The sequence below is a fragment of the Lagenorhynchus albirostris genome, chromosome 2 (genome assembly GCF_949774975.1).
Source record: "Lagenorhynchus albirostris chromosome 2, mLagAlb1.1, whole genome shotgun sequence".
Lineage (NCBI taxonomy): Eukaryota > Metazoa > Chordata > Mammalia > Artiodactyla > Delphinidae > Lagenorhynchus > Lagenorhynchus albirostris.
In genome coordinates, this window is record NC_083096.1 from 50,494,864 (window position 1) to 50,503,467 (window position 8,604).

Here is an 8,604-nt window from a genome sequence, read left to right on the forward strand (position 1 = left end):
AGGTGCTGACATGGATCACTGCCCTTATATGTGAGGTGTACCATAGTTTTTTCTTGCCCTCCTATTAACACAGGAGGGGAAGTTACCCTCCTCGTTTCCTCTTACTTCCAGGTCGCCGTTCCTCGTTCCCTTCCTTAAATACCTCAGCCAGATTACAGCTGATACTTCTCTTTGTTGTATGTTCTGTCTTCCTGATCACTCCCCTCCTTTACTGAGGATGTGAACACCTCACTCACTCCCCCTTTCTCCCTTCCACCAATTCTTCCACACTTCTTTCACTTCAACATTTATGTACTAGATCCAAGCTCCTGGCCTCCAAGCTCCTTGACTTCTTCCTTTCTCCAAAAAGCTGTTCTTATGTCCCAGTCACATCTTCCCCTAGAACTTACTGTTACCAACAACTGCACCATGTCCATAATTTTCATTTCTAGCGTCTAACGCTCTGATCACCACCAGTCACTTACTGTGATACCCTCCTTTCCTCAGCAGGTCCAGACCTCCCTGAGCTCCAGACTCCTATCCAAAGGCCCACCAGACACCTTTATGTAGGTAGATGTCTTACAGGCATCTCAAACTTTAACATGACCAAAACTGAACTACTTATGTTCCCTCCAATTCCATTCTTCTGTCTTTCCTAATTCCGTTAATGGAACTAGCAGTCAGTCTCTGCCCAGATTAAAAACAAAAAACCCAAAGTTATCCTTGATTCTTTACTTCCCTTTAATCAATCCAACAGCAAGTCCATTTTACTCTGTCTTCAAAATATATATCACATTCTAAACTTTTCACCACATCCATCACCTTCACCACAGTCTAAGCCACCGCCACCTCTCACTGTAGTAGCCTAACTGGTCTCTCCTCATCTTCTCCCTTCTGGTCACACAGGGCCCAGAGTACCCTTTTTTTTTTTTTTTTGCGGTATGCGGGCCTCTCACTGCTGTGGCCTCTCCCGTTGTGGAGCACGGGCTCCGTAAGCGCAGGCTCAGCGGCCATGGCTCACGGGCCCAGCCGCTCCGCGGCATGTGGGATCCCCCCAGACCGGGGCACGAACCCGCGTCCCCTGCATCGGCAGGCGGACTCTCAACCACTGCACCGCCAGGGCAGCCCCAGAGTACCCTTTAAAAGGTAAATCTGAGCAGGTCATTCCCCTGGCTCAAAATCCTTCAGGCACTGAATTCTGTTCCAAGCCCTCACCATTGTCTAGTAACTCTTCCATGATCTGCCATTCACCTCTCGACCCTCCACTTCCGACTACAATTCTCATTGCTCATTCTCATTACTTTGGCCTTCTGCCGTTTCTTGGTCAAGCCAAGTTCACTCCCACTTAAAGATGTCCGCTATTTCCTCTATCTGGATTATCTCCTCCAGACACCCTCCCTCAAGGATTTCCCCCTCACTTCATTCAAGTTCTCAAATGTCCCCTCCCCAGGGACTCCCCTATCTACCCCAACTAAAATAAACACTCTCACACCCTGTTAGTCTTATCCCTTACCCTGCTTTATTTTTCTTCAGTGCACTTATTTCCCATTACATTATAGTTTTAATTGTCTACCCCACAAGACTAATCCCCATGAAAAGCAGAATTTTGACTTGTTCACCATTTTATCCAACTATCTAGAACTTTGCCTGGAACAGTCTGTACTTAATACATGAATGAATGAATAGTTATCAAGCATTTTCATACACAGTAAGGAAATAAAACAACTTCCCTTCACATGTTCATGCAACAATCATCAAGAGGATAGTATGAGAGTTGGAACTCATGTTCATTTCTAACTTTACCTGTTAACACTAAAAGATAAACATAGACCCCAGTTTGAGGTTTAAGTTGTATGGATGTACATAAAAATGATCCGTTCTAGAGCTTAAGACTTTTCATCAGCATCTGCCATTCTGGACCCAATTATAAACTCAGGCTGTCAGACTTTGAAAAACAGTTTGGTAACAAATGCCATGACTTTTATTTCCCTGGAAAATCTCTCAAACTTGAGAGATTTTTCTCCTGAAACAATTCAAATAATTAGAACAAACATTATTAGAATTGCTGGTAAGTTCCTTTTAATGTGTACTTACCACTGGCTACAATTTCTGATAAGATCTTTGTATACATTACCTCCTTTAAACTTAACAATAACCCTGTGAGGTAGGTAATCCTGTCCCCAATTCACACAGAAAAAAGTAGTGACAACCAGAAGCATAATTATAGACAACCGTAAAGAAAGAAAACTTTAAAAGTAGGAATCAACTTTAAAAAAGAGAAAGCAACCATAGGTCTTTTCAAGTAGGGTTAAAGGGCTTATGTTTCTTATGAGTCCCCCAACACATTATTGTATCAAAGCAGACCTGCAGGGACTTCCTTGGTGGTCCAGTGGTTAAGAATCTGCCCCCCAATGCAGGGGACATGAGTTCGATCCATGCTTGGGGAACTAAGATCCCACATGCTGCACGGCAACTAAACCCACGCCTCCACAACGAGAGAGTCCATGCGCTCTGGAGCCCGTGGGCCACAACTAGAGATAAGCCCGAGCACGGCAATGAAAGAGCCCCTGTGCTGCAACTAAGACCCGACGCAGCCAAAAAGAAAAAAAAAAAAAAAAAGCAGACCTGCTGAATTCATGCTGTTTTTTTTTGTTTTTCGGTTTTTGGTTTTTTGGGCCATGCCACGTGGCTTGCAGGATCTTAGTTCCCCTACCAGGGATTGAACCTGGGCCAAGCAGTGAAAGCCTGGAATCCTAACCACTAGACTACCATGGAACTCCCCTGAAGTTCGTGCTTTAATGACCCTGGCACATCTTGTAAAACGCTATGGTACTTTAAACATAGAAGGCAAGGACAAAAATTTTAATTTGCCTTGAAAAACAATTTTTTTAACTTTTGACACTTAAAACGTACGTGTCAATTATCTGAAAATCCATGTATTTTAAACACCTCTTTCTACAATGATGTTAGATGTATTGTAAATAATACAGAGGTCTACCCCATTAACTGTTCTCACACACTTACGCACACAACCAACCACTTAGAGAAGTTGCATAAGTCCTCATGGAGGTGACATTAGAGCCAGAGTTCAAAGAAGACATAGAAGTTTGCCAGGCATCAAAACAGAACCAGATGAAGAGCACTCTGAAAACATGAACATGTACAGACCTTGGTGACAGATCCATTAGTTCAAACATTTTATTGACATCTACTACATGCCAGGCCCTGGGATACAAAGATGATTAAACAGTCTGAGCCCTCAAGGAATGAAAAACTACTAAGAGAAAGATATAAAAACATAATTATAGGAGTATTACAGAACAGTAATTTAGATGTATGTACATGAAGGGAATACAGGCCTGATGCCCAATAGAGCTTAGGGGCAATTAGGAAAGGTTTCGAGAAGTAGGTAAAATCTAGGTTAAATCTTAAAGGAAGAGAAGGAAAAGGCTGGAGCACAGGGTAAATGGAAGGGCAAGGACAAAAGGTCAAGGGTCCTTAGGGGCAATTCTAAGGAGTTTGGAACTTAACACACAAAACAAGGAGCTGATAGAGGCTTTTAAACAGAGGGTGACTTATATCTGTCTGACTTGATATTTGTCTTTTAGTAAGAACTCAGGTAGCAATGTGGGGATGTGCTATTGGCAGTGATGGGGCCCAGGGCGGGCTGCCCCAAAATATGCCTCAGTGGCATACTGACTATTTTGAAGAAAACAGCAGTTGCAAGGGGGAGACTGTGACCCTCCTCTCTGTCTCCCTGAAGACAGGAAATAAATCTCCCACATAAAAGGTGCCCTTCCTGTAATGGAAGGTAGAAAGACACCCTTATCACCAGAGATGGGGAGTTCAGGGTCCAGAGACCTGTATAAGGAAACATCTGCCACTTCTTTGCTAATTTACTAACCAAGCCCAAACTTTGCTTAAGTTCCTTACTAATTAAGCACCCAAACCTAAGCTTCTTTGTCCTGTCAATTCCTTTCTAATTTATTGTTGGTCTAAAACATATAAAAGCTGCCTACTTTGGCCACTTCTTAGGTCTTGTTTCTATGAGACCTCCATGCACACGAATCAAAGATTCTTTTTTCTCCTGTTAATCTACCTTGTGTCAAGAATTCAAGAGGGGTTAAATCAACTATACTCCAGTATAAAATAAAATTGTTTTTAAAAAGGTTAATTTTATGATATGTATATTTTATCAGAATAAAAAAGCAAATACTGGGGGGGGGAAGAGAACTCAAAAGAGGGGTAAAGGGGGAAATTTTGCCCTCCTGGATAACAGGGAGAACAATGAGCTCTCGCAAATGATAAGGGCCTAAAGTAAGGCTCAAATGACATGTATTTCTTAAATGGACAAATGATTTCATGAAGAAGAAATAAGAGAGATCGGATAAATTTACAAACATTAAGCTGAGGCATCTATGAAATATGCAGGTGCCTACACCCAGAAGGCAGTTGGAAATACAGATCCCAAGTGAGTTTCCTAACTAAGCCTACGGGTGTGCCATTAAGCTAAGTAACTACAGGAGAAGAGAAATGAGTAGATAAGTTCAATATGATATACCGGTGAGTCAGCCAAGTGATTATCGCCAACAGGCAAATGAATATACAAATCTGGACTAAAGAGAGAGATGTGGGATTCATTGGTGTATAGGCAGCAGCTAAGGCCAAGCACAGGAAGGAAGTCTCAGGGAAAGGCCATAAGTCAAGAAAAGAGATTACTTAGGAAATAACAAAGCTAACATTTGCCTAGTACTTACTTTGGCTCATTTAATCCTCACAACAATCTATGTGGCAGATACTATTAACCCTTTTTTCTTTTGGCCACGCCACATGGCTTGAGGGATCTTAGTTCCCTGACCAGGGTGAACCCAGGCCACAGCAGTGAAAGAGTCCTAACCACTGAACCGCCAGGGAATTCCCACTATTATCTCATTTTAGAAGTGGTTAACATTTTCCAATATTACAAGGCAATTAAAGAACTGTAAAAAAAAAAAAAAAAAAAAACAAGGCCTAGGAAAGATTAGAGGAGAACCAGGAGCAAGCAATGTTCCAAATCAAGTTAGAAGATACAAGAGGTAACCTACGGTCAATACCATGGAAAATTCAGGTAGGACCAAAAAAATACAGGAAGAAAAAAAAAAGAGCATGGGGCACTGAATATTTCACAATCTGGGGACATTAGTAGCTACAATTTACATGCATAATTAGTTTCAGGAAGAAGGAAGTTTCAGGAAGAGAGAGAAAGAAACATATTGAATTGGGTTGCAAAATGAGTTGAGGAAGTGAAAATCATGATCATAAGACTAGTCTCACAAGAGGTGCAGCAAAAAAGGAAATAGGCACTCATGTTTATCATGTCAGTAACATTTAAAGTGCTGGGTGCCAGGGTCAGTGCATCACATACCTCACTTAAAATTTCCATTTAAAAAGGTGCAAAAGATTCGGAAACACTACTAAACTCAGTCACATGACAGTAAGTGGCAGCAGAAACATTTACACCCAAAGTGGCATAAAGTTGACTAGCTATTTTAAAAATACAACACACTGAACAATTATTTCTTAAGAATCCAACCAGTTCACTGGTTTTGGAACGTTCAGTGTGGTAGTATCTAACTTGCCTTAAGAAAGCGAAACAAAAAGAATTGGATTGAACCACTAAAATGAATCACGTTGGAAAGAAGTGTTCACTTTAGCCTGCCTGCAGTGTTCCTTATTAATAAAGCTTTCAAAAGCACATTTAAATCTATTAAAAAAAAAAGAAACATTGAACAGGAACACCTACTCTAGGTGAAGACTTTGTTACATCACTCCCAGGTTCAGTAGGGGTAAAGAGAAACACTTTACAGATACAATTCAAAACAAAAGAATTCAAAACAGATACAATTCAAATTCAAAAGAAGGTTCCCTTTCTTCTTTCCAAATAAAGGTTTGCCCTAGTACAACCCTATATTTACAAATCAAAGAACTGGCTTATCAATTAGCAAAACTAAAGAACACAAATTCTCATTTACACCTGTATGGTCACTATAATCATTTATCCTATGTGATAAATTCCAAAAATAAATTTTGTTAACTGGCCTTTGTTAAAAACTTTTTCCTTTTCCTTCCCAAAGGAAACAGGTAATCTCTGGTTAATATTTTTCATTCAAAAGTTCCCTCCTTGGGACTTCCCTGGTGGTGCAGTGGTTAAGAATCCGCCTGCCAATGCAGGAGACACAGGTTCGATCCCTGGTTCGGGAAGATCCCACATGCCGAGGAGCAACTAAGCCCGTGCGCCACAACTACTGAGCCTGCGTGCCACAACTACTGAAGCCCACGTGCGTAAACCCCATGCTCCGCAACAAGAGAAGCCACCGCAATGAGAAGCCCGCGCACCGCAACGAAGAGTAGCCCCCGCTCGACGCAACTAGGGAAAGCCCACGCACAGCAACGAAGAGCCAATGCAGCCAAAAATAAAATAAATAAAAGCAATCATTAAAAAAAAAAGAAGTTCCCTCCTCTGTCCTCCAACTCATTCATTCTCATTGTGCCAGGTGCTGGGCCAGACTGCGAACTAAGACCTAAATAAGATGGACTAGCCCAGCCTTCATGAAATTTACATGCTAGTAGAAGAAACAAAGCATCTAAGTAACTAACGCAGCTCATTACAATTGATGATTAACTGCAGCTAAGAAAAATAGAGCGCTAGGAGGGTTTAACCCCCCACAGGATGGGTTTCCTGAAAAAGTGATATTAGGGCTGATATTAGAGGAAATGAGCCAATTAGAGGTGAAGGAAACCCCTAAAGACCAGGAGATAGTAAAGAGAAAGAGGCTTTCTTAGAAGAACAAAAATAAAACCGGTGTGGCTGGAGCCCAGAGAGCTCAAACTGAAATGGAGATAAGAGTGGAAGCAATGTTTTGATCTTTATCCTAAGAATGTGAAATCTTGAGAGTTCGCAGCACATGATGCAATGAGACACGTGCATTTTTAAAGGAATAGTCTTGAATGCATCAGAGCTCCTTCCAAAATCCATCCTCATGCCTAAACAACACACAACTTCCCTAACATCAATACCGCCCAACTTAAAGCAAGGGGAAAAAAAGAAGAATGCTTCGAGTTGAATTCTACTCGAATTCAAGGGCCTCTGGAAAAAAATTAGTTTAAACAGCACCCACCTGAGAGCTTATAGGTGTTTCTCGCTTACAAATAATTTCTAAACATACATATCATTTAAACTGCATGGCTATTAACATTTAAGAATGACAGAAACTTAATCACATCCTAATACTTCAAAATAAAATGAGTTGATTAAAGGTTTTGGTATCCAGATTTCGATGTCTTTAAGTACCACCTATTCCTTCACACTTTTTTCCCCTAAAATCAGTCAGAAGCTGACACTCTGAGTGCGTTTTTGGTTTCGCTTTTTAAGGAATAAAATGTATTCTAATTCATAACTTTCTTTACTACTGGCTTGAGAGATGTCACAGGATTTGGGGGGTCACCAAACAAACCTCCAAGGTTTAAAAGGCTGCCAGCCATACCGGCGCCCGAAGGTAACTTTCCCGCCCGCCCCATCCCCCAAACTGCCCAGGACTCGCGGAGCCTCCCCCTCCCCTCAGCCCAGGACAAGGCCAGGCCCCCGGGCCAGAGTTGCAGCCGCCACTTCTCTCCCCTTCTTCTCCGGCAGAGGCGGGTGGACCCTGGCAGGAAGTGAGGAGGGGACTGGGGAGCATGGGCATTACCTGGGGCCGGAGCCTGGCAGCGGGGACCTCAGCAAGGAAGGCAAAGCCGAGAAGCCGTCACAGCGCGGCTGGCAAGAAGGTCGGCTCCTAGCCGCTCGCTTCCCGGCTGCCCCAGGCCGCCAACGCCACCAGCCCAACAGCAATCGAATGTAACGCGCCCGACTCCCCAGCCCCTCCGCCCCCAGCCTCGCAGCCCGCTACGCAGCGTCATGCGCACGGCCAGCGCCGGCTGAGGCTTTCATTGGTGCTCCTGCCCGCCGTCAGGCTCCGCCCACCGCCCACGGCCGCCCCGCCCCTCCCCGAGTGCGCGGGGTTCCCAGGGCTAGAGACCCACACTGGCCTTGGCCCACTAAGCGGGAAGCTTTGCGCGAGTAGACCTTGATTCCCGCGACAGTAGCTTGCTTTCCATTTCTACCCCAGCGATTCAATGTTCTGCAGAAATGGGACCGAGGCAACTTGCTGCCTGTCCGAAAAGGAGCCCTGCATGGTAGCGCAGAACTGACGAGTCTAGTGCCTCTTCCAGAGACTCGCAGAATCCGCCTATAGAGCTGTGGAATATTGCAGTTTGAACTGACCCCCTAGGACAACTAGAAGCGCTAGCCAGAAGCTTTTGTCATGGGATGCTTTAATGCTTCGAAAATTGTTCTCAACTGTGTCCTTCAGCAAACTAGATAAAGAGACAGTAAGGTAAGTGAAATACCGGGGCAATGAAGTAATTTAAAAGAGGACTTCACAATTAAAGAGAAAATAATGATGCAGAGAGATTAGGACATTAGATACAATTAGATTGTATCTGTTTAGATCGCTTAGATTTTATGAAGGCCAATACGTAGGTAAAGGTAGGTGAAAAGGGAATGATGTGGGCAACAGGGACTGACGGGCCACACTCTCAGCCTGCAAA

The 8,604-nt window shown here is 43.3% G+C and overlaps 1 protein-coding gene and 1 long non-coding RNA gene across 4 annotated transcripts in view; one reads left to right on the top strand and one right to left on the bottom strand.

Annotated features, from left to right (window-relative positions):
• SOAT1 (sterol O-acyltransferase 1) overlaps window positions 1-7,856 on the bottom strand; it is a 58,090-nt gene extending 50,234 nt beyond the window's left edge. For all 3 annotated transcript variants that reach the window (XM_060132443.1, XM_060132452.1, XM_060132434.1), the window contains exon 1: window positions 7,704-7,856. The gene's annotated coding sequence lies outside the window, so the exon portion shown is untranslated. The remainder of the gene's footprint in view (window positions 1-7,703) is intronic.
• Window positions 7,857-8,008: 152 nt separating this feature from the next.
• The window catches only part of LOC132515811 (uncharacterized), a 46,853-nt gene continuing 46,257 nt past the window's right edge, over window positions 8,009-8,604 (top strand). Inside the window, exon 1 of the long non-coding RNA XR_009539193.1 lies at window positions 8,009-8,390. This is a non-coding gene — a long non-coding RNA (uncharacterized LOC132515811). The remainder of the gene's footprint in view (window positions 8,391-8,604) is intronic.